Here is a 16,625-nt window from a genome sequence, read left to right as displayed (position 1 = left end):
GCAATAATTTAACATAAACACCAGAACGGATATAGGCCTAGTTGTCTCGGTCAACGTAACCGGGACTTTTATTTTGAAAACAGGAAAACAAGCAAAATAATACAAACAAAAAGGCTAGCTCCAAGTGAGCCTAACTACACTGGTCTTTTGGGCCCTGTCTAAAGTCGGGCAGCTAAGCTGCTTACCGACAAGACAAATAGTAGACAAAAGAGTGGTCAAAAAAACAAGCACAGTTCGGTACACGGTTCAGTTCCTCACACAGAAAAATGGTCAAAAGGTAATCGGGCACTCAGACAGAAAACAGGTCATTCACAGGTTCCAACACAATATCTGTAGCACTCACTCAGTCTTTTCACGAAAAAAAACTCCAAACTCCCACACTTTCACAGCTGTATGGGCTCCTACTTATACTGAGCTTGATTAGGTAGAATGGCTTTCAGGTGGGTTTAACAAGGGGGCGGAGCTGGCAATTGGAAGGGGGTGGAGCCACCAGAATGGAAAATACCAGCCTTCCACTGCAGCTCCCTTCATGGCCTTACAGTAGCTATATATAGTCGCCGTTTGGATTTTTTTGGACAGTGCCCACTGTACAAGCCTCTGGAGGCAGTGTTATGATCTGGGGTTGGTTCAATTGGACATGTCTAGGCTCAGCAACGTTATGTGGCAATAAAATGAAGTCAGCTTAGTACCTGTATGTACTGAATGACCAGGTTATCCAATCAATGGATTTTTTATTCCCTGACGGTATGGGCATATTCCAGGACGACAATGCCAAGATTCATCGGGCTCAAACTGTGAAAGAGTGGTTCTGGGAGCATGAGGAATCATTTTCACACATGAATTGGCCACCAGAGTCCTGACCTTAACCACATTGAAAGTCTTTGGGATGTGCTGGAGAAGACTTTACGGAGTGGTTCGACTCTCCTGTCGTCAATACAAGATAATGCAATTCTGGACGGAAATAAATGTTGTGACATTACATAAGGTTGTCGAAACAATGCCACGAGGAATGAGTGCCGTAATCAAAGCTAAAGGCGGTCCAATGAAATATTAGAGTGTGCGACATTTTTTGGGCCAGGCAGTGTGTGTGTGCATATATATATATATGCATAGGTGGGCATATAAACAAATACATCCACAATGCAGTTCCAACAGAGAGCGCTCACCAACAACAACACCAGCACGCCTTCCCACAAAGCTACTTCACACCCTGCAGCCACACCCGTGGATTTAAGGATGCCTTGATTGTTTAATTTCCCTCAGCTGTGTGTCGTTCGGACTGTTAGCCACTTGGGAGAACCCATGACTCCACCTGCTGGAGCCACCTTGCCTTCACGTAACACCCCTCCACTACTTTTCCCCATGTCTTTCCACTACATATATAATGTACTGTATATATACTGTATATACATATATACACACACACACATATACATATACGCATGTATGTACGTATACATGTAAATGTGTATTTGTGAGTGTGTATATACATGTATGTCTATATATATAATTTGCCTGATCGTATATATTTTTAGTATAGTCATGCTATACATATGAATTAGAGAACATCGCTATTAGTGGCAGCAGGATGTCCCGTACATTACAATGCACTGCTCATCACACTGTGCTGTTGGTCCAAGGACAAATCCTGAGAAGGGGTGTGGGGAGGTGGAGGAGTTTGTGATGGTCTGGTGTTTATTGCATGTTATCCTGTCTTGTGTTGGGTGCTTCTGCTTGTGTTTTTGTTTTTGTTGTGCCTGCTACAATCCAACTGGTCTGTGTATATATTGTTTTGTTTATCCTAATAAAAATTAAATCACAAAAAAGTATATTGTCCATGAGCAGAAGCTGAAGCATAATTGGGTTATGCAGCAAGACAATGATCAAAAACACAAAAGCAAACCCACGTCTGAATGGCTGAATAGAAAAAATGAAAGTTTTGGACTGGCCTAGTCAAAGTCCAAAGACCTATTAATTTGTCTGAATTAAAGCAGTTCCGCATATAAGTGTGGGCTAAAATTCCCCCACAGCATTGTGAAAGCATATGAAATTATAGTAGCAGTTATTGCTACTAAAGGTGGTCCAACAAAGTTTAAAATAGCCTTCTTTTTCACATGGGTGATTGATAATGTTTTTCATTACGTATATGAAATAATTCATTTAAACTGTGCTTTGTGTTTACTCAGGTTCCTTTTGTCTGATAAGACATTTTGTCCAAAGATCTGAGACCATTCCGTGTGACAAATATGCAGTAATAGAGGAAATCAGGAAGGGGACAAATACTTCTTCACAGCACTGTACCTTTCAACAACAAGGCTGTCACACAGAGCTCGATCAACATAACCAGCTGTGTATTTCATAACTATATATCACTTCATAACATAGGCACACATGTAACCGCTCCCTACATTGTAATTTAATTAGGCTACTGTCAATGGTACTGCTGGCAATGTTCCAATATTTGTGAAATCAAGCTTAAGACTTCGTAAAAGGACAGTAGAAAATCTGTTGAATGCACCAAACACAGAGAATTCTCTTTCATATTGTAAAGCTACTGATGGAGGAAACTGCTCACCAGTTAGATCTAGAAACAGACTTTCTATCTCAGAAAAGAACATAGATAAGTTCACATTAGAATCATTTAACTGTTCTCTTAAAAAGGAGACAGTACTTTCTTTTAGCTGGCACAGAAAGTTATTGTTTCTGTCATGAGTTATGTTTCTTGTTTGCCCACTTACCAAGAATTCCTGACTCGCTATTATTTATTCAAAACAGAATTAAATTCCCTAAACCACTGAAAAAAGGAGAATTCATTCACAACTAAGAAAAAAGTATCAAACATTTTTAAACTTTCAAATGTGACACTCAAAAGCATACTGGACTTCAGATGTATTAAACAAGAAAAAAGAAAAGAAAAAAACCCAGTCACTACAGTAATTAGCCTACAAACAACAGAGTGACTCAAAATTGCCATTGTACGACTGTACCCACAGTAACATGTATGATACGTACCTGACAATAGTCATGACTATTCATGGTCAGTTTAAAATTAAGCGTGAAAAGCAAATATTGAGTTTGTTATTCATGTGCAAATACCTAAAATCTAATTCAACTTTCCCCGGTTATATATAAAGTTTTTTTTATATAAAGTGCCCACTCCACAGCAACAATTTCGCTAGTCTTCATTTTTATTTAAGAACTGCATTTGAATTGCAATATACCAGTCTAGCCATAAGTGCATAACACATCAATCATATTTGCAGAACAGAAGTGATGCCGTACACCATTTTTGCTAGGGCGAGGCACACACAGCTAGCTTGATTCCTAGTGATAGTTCCCTGATATGGGGACAAACCATAGACCGTAGAGAAAAAAGTTTCCTTCTCTTTGCGGCACACATATAATTGCTGGAAATAGTCGATGTACAGTTAGCTCGCTCTGAGTCGACTAGCTAGCTAACGTTAGCTAAATAATAGCAGCTATTAATGTTATTTATCAACACTAGACAGATAGCCTGGTTAGTTCGTTAACGTTAGCTAACTAGTAGACGACTTTAGAAGAACCGTAGCGTTCTAACGTACGACAATAAATGTAATTTGCCAAGACCACCGGTGAAGGTTGAATAAACATTTTGCTAGTTAACCCAATGCTTGATAAACTTTAGCTAACTAGCTAATTATCAGGCTAACGTCGTAGCTATCCGCCCCTTGTAGTTAGCTATCACAACCCGTCCGCCATCTTTCTCAGCCTTGACAGCACCAACGTTCATGGCCAGCGAGTTGTTTCATTAGTGTAGCCTACTGCTCATTCCGTGCAATGAGGGAAAAAAACGGACACTTACCTCATTTCAGCACCACTAGATGAATTTTTATGACAACAAAATTAGTTACAGGCGTGTTTCATCATAGCAATGAGGCAGCCATGTTCAATATGGGTAAATGACCAGCCCTATTCCAGTGCTGAGTGCAACTTGAGCTGCAGCACTGCTGCACTTGTGTAGGTCATTGCAGAAAATGGCATATGTTTTTCCACCAATTTAAATGATGTTGTAACTACTCGTTTTCAAAAAGGCGTTATGCAATTTTCTTGTTGAAAAAGCTATTCTGAAAGTACTGGACTATAAGCGAATAGAATGTACACATATATAATATTTTATTTTACACATCAAATAGGACATTACGGTGTGACACTAAATGTTTCCCAGCAGCGGTGGTCGCTCGCAGTCGCTCTAGCAAAAAATAAATAAATCTGGGTCCGTACGCAAAATAAAACCGGGTGCTTCCTGATTTTAAAAGAAAGTTCCATTGACAAAATCGATAAAACATAACTCACATTAGGAGGAAGTAAAGAAGGGCACAACAATAAACCTGGATTTGGCTGTTGTGAACCTGTTGTGAAATCACAAACAATAAAAACCTTCTAGTTCCGAATCAAATCGTTGTTGGGTGATGCAAGCTACTTAGTGTGTGCTGGTTATGGACGACCACAACAATTGACGGGGATTTCACTGAATTAGTGGGGGACGCACGTACTAAATGTAGCATGGTTCACCTTACATTAAGTAAAACACCAGAGTCAAGTTTATACAAAACCAAACAGGTTTATTAACACACGATTGGAATCTTTAAGGTCTCAAGCTATCAGCTGGATGCAACAGTTGTTCTCTGTTAACAAAACATAACACAGCAAACCAAGATTAAACACACGGAGGTTCTCAGGCATGCACACAAGTTCAATGATTATGTGGATATCAATAATAAATTAAAAAAAACGTGACAAGGCCCTCTGTGGACATACACACACGAGAGAGAAACAACATTAATTCCAGCACAATATATAGATATATATATAACATTTGACCATCAACACTTCTCAATCACTTTAAAATACAAATAATGAACATAATATCATTTATTGCATTCAATAGATACGATAATTATTTAAATAAAACAGAACAAGATGGCTCGCCCGCTTGTATGGCAATCACTTTAGAATACAAATAATAAAACATACTATAATTTATTATAATTAATGGATACAATACCTATTTAAACATTTAAACTAAATTTAAACATTTGCTTTTGCAGTAGCTATAGACCAAACATTGCATAATTGAAACCCCCAAAAATAAAAGGTCACTACAATGGTTTGATTTTTATCATTTATTTACAGATGACTCCTGCTGAGGCAATCACCCTCTGAGGCGGAACCTGGCACCTTAATGCTAAAGCACATTAAAATAATGAAACTTAATTATTAAAAAATTATAAAATATTATAAATGATAAAAATATTATTGTAATTTAGATCCGATAATATTATACAACTGTAGAATTGAAGAAAATGTAATTACCAATTATTTTGGACAAACATGTGTGCTTTTGAGTGTGCGTAGATTCTGAGAACTAAGAACAAATCCCAAATAAGAAAACATTGGTGAATGTCAGAATCTTCATGAAAACTGCGTAAGTGGGTTTTAAGAAGAAAATTCTTCTTAAGAATGGTTGGTGAATGAGGCCCAATGTCCTCAATAAAATCAAAAACAGAAAACAAAGAGCTGCCAGAAAACTTTGAACATTTCTTTTGTTTAGTCTACACTGCTCTCTACCCCTTCCTGGGCCGGCCCTAGCAGTTTGGTGGCCCTAAGCAAATCTGTCCGAGCGGGTGTGGGGGGGGGGGGGGGGTGCTGTTGGATTATGTCCAGCGGGGGAGGGGGAGCAGGGGTGCTGTTGGATTTTGTTAGGCGGGGGGGGGGGGGGGGGGGGGGGTTCGCTTTGTAAAATTCCTTCTTACATTACATTGTTATGAAATGTTCGTTTGCCATACCATTTAAAATTTATACAGCTAGTTACGCGATAGGGGATGAATAACGTAATTGCTAAAATAACGTTATTTACCTTAGATAAACATTAGATTGTGTGGCCCCCCCTCGTGGTCGTGTGGCCCTAAACAACCGCATAGACCGTTTCTGCCACGGGCCGGCCCTGACCTCTTCTCTCCGTGACCTTCGAGTCTGTACCTCCCCATGGAGCCAGTCAGAGCCTCTTTCACAGCCAGTTCAGTGGCCAGTCTTATCCTCAGTTCATTCAGCTGCTCTTCCAAGTCCTGGACTGACCTTTTGCCTTGCTCTTGCTCCGGGCTGCACACTGTTCGCCAACCCGTGGTCTTCGGGACCTTGTCACGTTTTATATTATACTATACCAGTGCGTGCGCTATCACTACCTCCCACCTGGTGCATCCAGTATAACAAATAATGACTCTGATGCAAGGTGACCCTGCTCGCAGCGCCACATTTTTGTAGTATGGTTCACCTTAGTTTACATTAAGTAAAACACCAGAGTCAAGTTTATACAAAAAAAAAAATCGAACAGGTTTATTAACACTAGATTGGAGGAATGTTTAAGGTCTCAAGCTATATCAAAGCTGGATGCAAAGGTTGTTCTCTGTTAACAAAACAAAACACAGCAAACCAAGGTTCAACACACAGTGATTCTCAGGCATGCACACAAGTTCAATGATTAGGTGGATATCAATAATAAAAAAAAAACGTGACAAGGCCCTGTGTGGACATACACACAAGAGAGAGAAACAACATTAATTCCAGCACAATATCTAGATATATATAACATTTGACCATCAACACTTCTCATTCAATCACTTTAAAATACAAATAATAAACATACTATAATTTATTACATTCAATGGATACGACACCTATTTAAATAAAACAGAACAAGATGGCTCACCTGCTTGTATGGCTCAATGGGTCTACCAACCACCCGTTCTTCCATCCTGCTGTGGCCTTCACCGCTAAGCTTCTATGCCAAATACAATGCGGTTGTCATACAATATTGTTTTCACACAACATTAAAAGTCCCTTGAGTACTAAAACCCTGTATTGTTACAGCTTGGGCCTTTGTCATTGACATATCATCAAACATACCTTTAATTCTTGCTTGCACCAATCTAGCAATGATCTAGCGTACAAAGCGATTTCCAGGCCAGCCACACGCCATGAGACACCTGCCCGGAGTGAACAAGGGTCGCACACTCTGGGTTTCCTCCTCTTATTTGCAGGGGTAACCTGCACATTTATGAAACATGCCTTCTTAAAGGGGCAGACTCACTTCGCCACATAAAGATGGCCTACCACGGTCACGTTATCAATATTATGTTTAAATCGCAAAATCAATATGGTTGTTCAACAACTGTTCTGCCATGCTGTGGCAGAAGCAATTGCTAAATAAAATTCCAAATATAGCCAAGTGACAACGTGGAAAGAGTCATAATGAAGCATGTTGTATTATCAGATCACCCTCAATCGGAAAGAAATCAGTGAATCACATAAATTGCAGTCAGCAGATACAGGAAAGGCAAAACTATATAGGCTACAGTTATATGCACCAGTTTGGGCACCCTGGTCAAAGGGAATGTTACAATGAATCTCAAAGTGAACAGAAGCTGAACTGACCTCTAATGGGACACAGTTATATAAGACTTTCTTTTGCAAACCTTAATGTATGATTACTATACTTTTTTTTTTTTTGTAGATTAGAAATAGTATCTTTATCTTTATTCCGTTTATTTTGCAGTGACAATGTATAATCTTAACATACATTTCAGCAATAGAAATCTGATTAATTGTAGACATAGCTAAAAGATCATTTTCATCTGCAGCCCCTCAGTAAAATGAACACACAGTTCTAATCAAAGATCATAACATTAATTGCAGCAGTGCTGTGATCAGATGAGACTGACTGGTTGAGCTGGTTTGAGATTTGTGGAGGTGGGATGGGCTGACCTTTACGTTGGTCCTAGCAGGACCCAAAAGTGCAAAACAAACCCATAAGATCAAAGATCCTCTGGCATATTTCACCACAGCTATGACATGCATTTCAGTGTGAGTGTCCTTGATGTTATATCCTTAATGCGGTTTCCGTTCTCTTTAGAAAAAGTCCAGCTATAAGTATAATTCACATACCTAGATAAGAAGCATTCTGAGCAAGTACCTAAATAATACAGGAGGGACATGTTGGGGAAGTTCTTTTCTGGTGCTTGCATATGAAACAGTGTGGTGATACATGAAAAATATACCCCTGCAGATAAATGTGTGGTGTCTTAGTGGTGATCACATAGAATTTGTAAGTTCATTACATTAGAGGCATTTAGCAGACATTCATTTATCCAGAGCAACTTAAATAAATCTTTCTCAGTTTTACATAGTAAATCCATTTATAAGCAGGATATGTTACTGAAGCAATTCAGCTTAAGCAGCCTGCTCAAAGTGATTTTATATTCTATTATTGTCATAATAAGTATCCTTACCAAGTGGTTTGACAAATTGTGAGCCAACAATCTTTATTGTAATGTATAATGCTTTGACAATCACCATACCACTTGTAGAAATGCAATAAAATTCATTATAATTTAAGAAGAAATCCATATCCATAGGACTGGTCTGAGTTACATGAGTTACATAAAGGACAACTACACATTAAAAGCCAAGCAAAGGCTGTGCATGTTTTGTTTGTGTGAGAGGAAGGGAGGGGCAGGAGAGAATGCTTCATGATCTCACAGGGGACTGGCATTCCAGGGTTATCAGACATGAGAGTCTGATTTGGATTCAGCTTCCAACTTCTGCACATATAACAACTGAATATGTGTGTGCCGAGTTTATCCTGGACTTAGAAGTCAAAAACTAAATCTGTGCAACTCCGTAAGAATGATTTAATGGTCACATTTCTTTGTAAACATTAATGTCTTCACCCTGTCTAACTTGCCTATCTTAGTTTTTCATATTTTAGAATAGAATGGAATACTTACTTTCTAGAATGGGTATTCAAATAAAGGGTGATGTTCTGGGATGTGTATTCAAGTATTTTCAATTACTAAAGCTCTTATTTATAAAATTTTACTTTCTGATATTTGGTTATTTAAAATAAATATGGCCGTTAATTTTAACAAATAATATTTGAAGCCTTATGTAACCTGGGTATTGTGAATGTTAATGTGTCCTTAGCATCCATAAAACGTATTTCCCTCTAATACATACTACAATAATGTCACAGAAAATAAGTTTCCAAAGAATTATCATTGTTTTGTTTTTGCTTTCTGACCTCTACCATACAGTATTTTCACCCTTGCCCAATCACTGCAATATCCACTCAATCAGACTAGTATGACTATCATGTATGGACAGGTGATGTTAAAAAAAAAAAAATTTTCCCAGGATTAAACACCATAATTTTAGTACTACAATAAAAAGATCAATATACACGGTGCAGTGGTTTTATAAATGCTTCATTTACAGGAACTAAAAAGCTGTGCATGCCATAGTATTCAATTTCACATCCTGAAAGCCTTGGTATATCGAGGAGAAATAGTTCTCATACACTGATGTTCCTCCCAAAGGTGCTGATTTATTATGCAAACACAAAAACATTTTGGCTACAAGTGTGCAAATAAATCATACATTAAATAACATTTATGTATAACAGCAGTGTGTGGATACTGTCTCTCTCCTTTGAATTTTTCATCGCCTTCCACCTATAATTGTGTACACTATGTACACAATTATATGTACATATGTACACTAAAACTTGTCCTGTTATAATTCCTGTTATATTATCAAATAACATAACTGAATATGTCTTGATCTTTCTTACCAATATGGATATGAATTTGGGGAGCCATGTTCAGGTAAATCACTGTCTTAATTCAGTAGTATGTCCCAATGTCCAGAACTGACTATAGTGCTGTTGACAACACTGCTTGATTTGATAAATTTATAACAAACTGATTAACAGCACTAAATCCCTAAGGAAAGAAATTGGTTCCAGATGAAATACTGCCTTCTGCCTCTTGAACCAATAGCTATCTTTAGTTTGTGTTTGAAACTGTAGCTAATTTCAGCCATTCCTTTACAAACTGGTAATGTAACTGGAAATAACAAATTGTATATACTGTCATCTTCCAAGTCTTAGAAAAGCATGCGAAAATGTTATTTTGCTGGGTAACAACCAGCTTTGTCACAGCCCTGAGCTACTGGCTATTGAGTTCATCTTAGCTTAGGGTACCAAAATGACCAATTTAATCCCTCACTTATAACAGGGCTTAAGAGCTCACACTATACTGTTCCTGAGACAGCGTTTAGAATTATACTAAGTTTCAGTTTAAAGACACATTTAGTCTAGCGCGGCAAATTTTCCCAGCACAAGGTCTTGAGGGTCTCTAATCACAGTCAAATGGTTTTAAAATGGTTTAAAATCCCAGTGACCTGACCTGAGAGGACACACACATTTCCAACATACTACTTACATTGGCATTTCTTGGTCATGTGATTACTTTCAATGTCTGAGCAAACAACTTTATATTTTAATTGTATCTATAGTCTGTCAAACAAACAGTATATTCTAAGGCATCTTTAGCAAGTTGAAGCTAATTTTCATCTAACTGAGAAAGATAGCCATTGACCCCCCACTACCTTTTTCATTAAAGCCCATCACAAGATTGTTTGATATTAAATTACAAAAATTCCTCCATTTTTTTCCCTGTCCTTTAATGAAAAGACAACTCCACTGAAGCCTTCTGCCGTGTCATAGCCAATTTTAATACTCCCCTGCTTTTGGAAGCCGGAAATGGTGACCTCTGTCCCACTTGGAGCAAGCACCAGCAAAACAGACACTTTATATTTCAGAAACTGATTTCAGCTGGCAAGGCGATATAGAAGCAAGCTGTTGTTTATGGTTTTCAAACATGAACATTTTCGACAAACACCATCCATTTCCAGAGCCACAGCCAGCCGACTGCCCAGGCTAAGGTGTTTTTCACTGAATATATATCCAGGAGCATCCAGCCTAATAACAGTTTATTTACTCTACTGAGGTTTCAGCGCTCCTTCACTGCAGTGCATGAGTTACACACCTGGAAGTGGCAACTGACACCCATTTAAAATGTCCATTTGGTATTAAAACCTTTGGCATTGATCCTCAGTGTCTTGTGTATACAGTGAATGCACCTACCTTGCTCTGCATGATTTTGTTCCCCGATATTAGCCACCTATTGCTGGGAGTCCACTGAGATAGTACACAGAGTACTTAATCCTGCCGGGGTTAAGCTGGCTCGGAGTCAGCCAGGGTTATGTTACAGCTTCTGCTCCTTCAGTCACACATCAGGGCCCCACAGGCTATCAGCTGTAAGCGACAGACCCCTTATCTCTGCTTTGAGTTTGCTCACCTGTAGTACTATGTGGCCTAGAGTGTGGGAAATACTGCAGTGGCTGGCCTGCAGGTCAGTGCCCTGAAGAAGCTGCAGTGTGAGTGGTACAGAATCACACAAAAGGGACAACTGGAAATTCAAGTAGGAAAGGATAAAAAAGATTAGACGTGTTCAAAAATGAAAAAATATCTGCTTGTATAGGTAGAAGTTGGGGAATTTGATAAAACGGAAGATCAATAATATACATTGCTCTATAACATCTTAGCCACTGATGGATTGATCTACACAATTGAAAATAAGCCTGAAGGTGAATTTCTCACAGAACATAGCTTTCATAAAGGCAAAGGTGAATAAATAACAAGAGTGCCATCTGCTGGTTAATTTATGTATACTTTTAATTTATATTCAGTTGACTGTAATGATAAACTGTATATGAGACTGTATATGAGGTTTATAATTTATTCAATTTATGGCACAGTAATACAGAACAGTACTGTTGTAGTCTGTAGTTCCGGTCACTTGTCTCCCCAGTACTGTCTCTGTGTCTGTGTTCCCTGAGCTGCTTCACTCCCCTGTACTTGTGTGATTTCACTATTCGGGTGGTTCCGGGTTTTCGTGGTTTCCCCCCTTCTTTCCAGCCTCGCTTTACTTCCTGCTTATTTCTAGTTTTACTAATTTCTACTAATCCCTACTAACTTATAGATTGTAAAGTACTAATCTCACTAATATACTAACATGTGAATATTACTAATGGACTAACACACACTAGTTTTGGGTTTTTGATAGTTTAGATCACTATACTAATACATTAACCAGTCTCCCCTTTTCCATGCTGCGCTGTAGCTCCGCCCCTTTTCTTTCTAGCCTGCTCTAACGCTGAGTTCTGCAATTGCCTGCACCTGTCTCTTGCTCTAACTGCACCTCTCTCTCTCTGCACGTGTTTACCTGCTTCACCCAGGCTGTCTATTATCATTGTTGTCTATGTGATTCCAGTCCACGTTTTGTCAGTCCCCTGTCATTGAATTAGTTTTCCTAATGTTCTTCACCTGGATGTTGTTTGTTACTCCTCCCTCACTCACTTAACCCCTCCTTGATTGTTACCTTCCCCAGTGTATAAATGTCAGTCTTTTCCACCAGCTCAGAGTCAGAACGTTGATCATATTCATTGTGCCGATTATTTGTAAGCCTTTGTCTATTGAGATTCCTGCGACACCCCTTTGCCCGACTTCGAGTTTGCCTGCCCCTTTTGGTTTTGTTTGCTTCTGGTTCGACCTTCGCTTTGCCTTGACTTTTCTTTTGCCTGTCCCTTTGTACCTTCGCCATTCTGATCTCCTGGTTTTTGATTTTTTGCTTGTCTTTTCACTATTCTTTTGGAAACTCGATTCGGCACCGTCCTCTCTCTGATTACCTGGCTTCGAACCTCGGACTGATTAAAGACAACGTTTTTTGGATTTCCCTGGTCTGCGTGTGGGTCCTTACTCAGAACATAAGTACTTCCCAACTATATGCTGGAATATGCTGTCTTAAATTATATTTAATTGTATAGATAATAGACAAAAGTAAACCAACATGCCTATTTGTGTATCAAACCAACATGCGTATTTGTGTATCAGAAGCTCAGTATAAAATCATATCTTTATCAATCAATCAATCAAATTTTATTTGTATAGCATATTTTACAGCAGTTGTCACAATACGCTTTACAGACAACCCTGGCCTAAACCCCCACAGGAGCAAGCCTAAGACAACAGTGGCAAGGAAAAACTCCCTGTGGCAGATGGGAAGAAACCTCGGAAGGAACCAGGCTCAAGGGAGAAACCCATCCTCCTCTGGTCGGCTCAGGGTGTAGATTTGCGACCAGCATGCCAGAGACACTGGGAGCTCCCAGCCAGCAAACTGGTGCTGTGGGCGCCAACACACAGGCATCGATCACGAGGGCGTCCCACAACAACGTACATGGACGTACTAAAGGAAGATGCAGGGGTGGAAAGTACTGGCAAACTAGCCAGATGCATGGAGGATCGAGATGACTGGAAACGCCGCTGGAGGGCTTATCTGAGGACCACCCAGATGATTGATGTCAGTCAGTTTTATCAGAGTTTATAATGTGGCTCAGATGATGGGTGGGGCCGGGTGGCAGTGGTGGGGAGCAGCAGGTTGGTTATGTACTCTGGTGCACATACATGCAGAGCTTTAAAGTTCAATTCTGGATATGTTTTTTATATGCGTGTCAAAGGATAGATCAGGATCGATGGTGACACCAAGGTCATTAACGACCATATTAGGTTCAGCCAAACAACCATCACAGTTTAAGGTGAGAGTAGACATTTTCTCCCTTAATATTTTGGGACCTAATACCAACACTTCTGTCATGGTTCTGTGTTCCTGTTTGTGTTTCCCTTGTTGGGCCGCCAGATGGCGGCACTTCTGTTTTGTGTCCAGCTCCCCCTGTTTAATGGTATGATTGTTTTCAATTTGTTGTAGTCTGTATCTCCCGGTCACTTGTCTCCCCAGTACTGTCTCTGTGTCTGTGTTCCCTGAGCTGCTTCACTCCCCTGCATTTGTGTGATTTCACTATTCGGGTGGTTCCGGGTTTTCGTGGTTTCCCCCCCTTCCTTCCAGTCTCGTTTTTACTTACTTCCTACTTATCTCTAGTTTACTAATTTCTACTAATCCTTACTAACTTATAGATTGTAAAGTACTAACCTCATTAATATACTAACATGTGAATATTACTAATGGACTAACACACACTAGTTTTGGGTTTTTGATAGTTTAGATCACTATACTAATACATTAACCAGTCTCCCCTTTTCCATGCTGCGCTGTAGCTCCGCCCCTTTTCTTTCTAGCCTGCTCTAACTGGCTCTAACGCTGAGTTCTGCAATTGCCTGCACCTGTCTCTTGCTCTGACTGCACCTCTCTCTCTCTGCATGCGTTTTACCTGCTTAACCCAGGCCGTCTATTATCATTGTTGTCTATGTGATTCCAGTCCGCGTTTTGTCAGCCCCCTGTCATTTAATTAGTTTTCCTAATGTTCTTCACCTGGATGTTGTTTGTTACTCCTCCCTCACTCACTTAACCCCTCCTTGATTGTTACCTTCCCCAGTGTATAAATGTCAGTCTTTTCCACCAGCTCAGGGTCAGAACGTTGATTGAATTCATTGTGCCGATATTTAGTAAGCCTTTGTTTATCGAGATTCCTGAGACACCTTCTGTACGACTTTGAGTTTGCCTGCCCCTTTTGGTTTGTTTGCTTCTGGTTTGACCTTTGCTTTGTCTTGACTTCTCTTTTGCCTGTCCCTTTGTACCTTCGCTGCTGTGATCTCCTGGTTTTTGATTTTTTGCCTGTTTTTTCACAATTCTTTTGGAAACTCGATTCGGCACCGTCCTTTCTCTGATTACCTGGCTTCGAACCTCGGACTGAATAAAGACAACATTTTTTGGATTTCCCTGGTCTGCGTGTGGGTCCTTGCACAGAACATCACACAATTGTCCAATCATTGTTTTCTGGCTGTCTCGTTTTCCCTTCCCTCTCTGTGGCCTGATTGTTCATGGTGCTCTCCTGTGTCTCGTCAATGTCTGCCTATTTAAGTTCCCTTCCCCTGGTCTCAGGTGCTGGATCCTTGTTGGTTGTTGTTTGCGTTTGCTTGTGATCTGGTTCCTGTCCTATGTGTTCCTGCCATGTTCTGTTTTCCACGTGTTTTTGGACTTTTGGTTTACCTGTGTTCCCTGTGTTCTGAAGTTTCCTTTGTTTTGAAGAATTGCCCTGCGAGGCCTTTTGTTCCCTTCTTGTTGAGTAAAGTCTTTTGTTCTGACCTTCTTGGAGTTTTGAGTTTTTCCCTCCACCTCTGCGTTTGGGTCCTAACCCCTCACGCACGCACCCTGACAATTTCGGTCTTAACCAAGTTCAGGAACAGAAAATTAGAAAGCATCCAAAAACCTTGATCTGCAATACAGGCCTCTAACCGTGAACGCGGCAGTACTTCGCCAGGTTTCATTGAAATATAGATCTGTGTGTCGTCCGCATAACAGTGGAACTCTACGCCATGTGCCCGGATAATATTGCCAAGTGGTAACATATATAATGAAGTACTGGTCCTGTACTGATCCTTGTGGAATACCGTATTTTATTTTTGTGGAGCTGGACTCTTATAATTTAACAAACTGTTTCCTGTCACATAGGTATGATCCAAACCATGCGAGTGTCTGTCCATAAAGTCCAACACAGGCCTGGAATCTGTCCAGTAGAATTCCATGATCAATTTTGTCAAAAGCTGCACTCAGGTTGAGGAGTACAAGAACCGACACAGAGCTACGGTCGACTGACAGTAGTAGATCATTTGTAATCTTGATAAGTGCGGTTTCTGTGCTGTGGTGGGGTCTAAACCCAGCTTGGAATATTCCAAGGGTACCGCTAAAGCTAAGGTATGCACTAAGTTACTTAGCAACAGTTTACTTCAATGATTTTGATAAAAATGGAAGGTTTAAAATAGGTCTATAATTTTCCATTTTATCAGGTTCTAGGTATGATTTCTTCAATAATGGCTTAACTGCCACTTTTAGTGACTCAGGTACATATCCTGTTACTAGGGATGTGTTAATGATTTTTAGTATGTGCTGGCCTAGTACAGGAAATAGTTCTTTAACCAATTTGAAGGAATGGGATCGAGTAGACAGGTAGTCGGTTTTGAGGACATAACTAGTTCAGAGCTCATCCATGCTAATGGGCGTAACACAGTTTAGTTCCGCTGTCTGTACATCTTCCTGTTGTATCCAGGCACAGGGCTGTTCATTTATACGAACACCAATAGTGTATGATGGAGACAGTTTTGAGATCTGGTCTCTAATAGCCTCAATTTTCTGATCGAAAAAGTTTATAAAGTCATTGCTGCTAAGATTGGAAAGATAAGTTGAAAACTCTGATGATTGTTTTTAGTTAATTATTCCACAGTACTGAATAGAAATGTTGGGTTATGTCTGTTTTGTTCAATTAGTTTTGAGAGAAAGACTGATCTAGCAGAAGCAAGAGCTTGCTTATACTGAAGAAAGCTGTGTTTCCATGCAAGACGAAATACTCCTAGCTTTGTTGACCAACATTTTTGCTTCAGTTTCCTAGTAGACTGCTTCAGGGCCCAGGTGGTTTCATGGAGTGTGGTTTTTCCGACTAAGGTTTCTTCTTTTAAGAGGGGCAACAACATCAAGAGTGTTTCTGAGAATAGGGGTTAACTGGTTAGTCAGTTGCTCCAGTGCAGCTTCATCAGCATTTTCATCAGCCTTTTCTTCACTGGAGAGGAATGACTCCAGAAGCGTATTTATAAACTTTGGAATGACCTCAGGGTTTACTAATCGGCTGTAGTAATGTCTAGGCCCTGATACAGGTGGATTGGATGCCTTAATGTTAAACGT

The 16,625-nt window shown here is 39.8% G+C and overlaps 1 protein-coding gene across 7 annotated transcripts in view; it reads right to left on the bottom strand.

Moving 5' to 3' along the window:
• Positions 1–4,237, bottom strand: part of LOC118210117 (nuclear receptor corepressor 1-like) — a 113,884-nt gene extending 109,647 nt beyond the window's left edge. For all 7 annotated transcript variants that reach the window (XM_035385995.1, XM_035385998.1, XM_035386001.1 and 4 more), the window contains exon 1: positions 3,842–4,237. The gene's annotated coding sequence lies outside the window, so the exon portion shown is untranslated. The remainder of the gene's footprint in view (positions 1–3,841) is intronic.
• Between the last annotated feature and the right edge of the window lie 12,388 nt (positions 4,238–16,625).

This window comes from Anguilla anguilla, chromosome 12, assembly GCF_013347855.1.
Source record: "Anguilla anguilla isolate fAngAng1 chromosome 12, fAngAng1.pri, whole genome shotgun sequence".
NCBI lineage: Eukaryota > Metazoa > Chordata > Actinopteri > Anguilliformes > Anguillidae > Anguilla > Anguilla anguilla.
The sequence above is the reverse complement of the archived record's forward strand: the minus strand, read 5'-3'. Positions and strand labels throughout refer to the sequence as shown.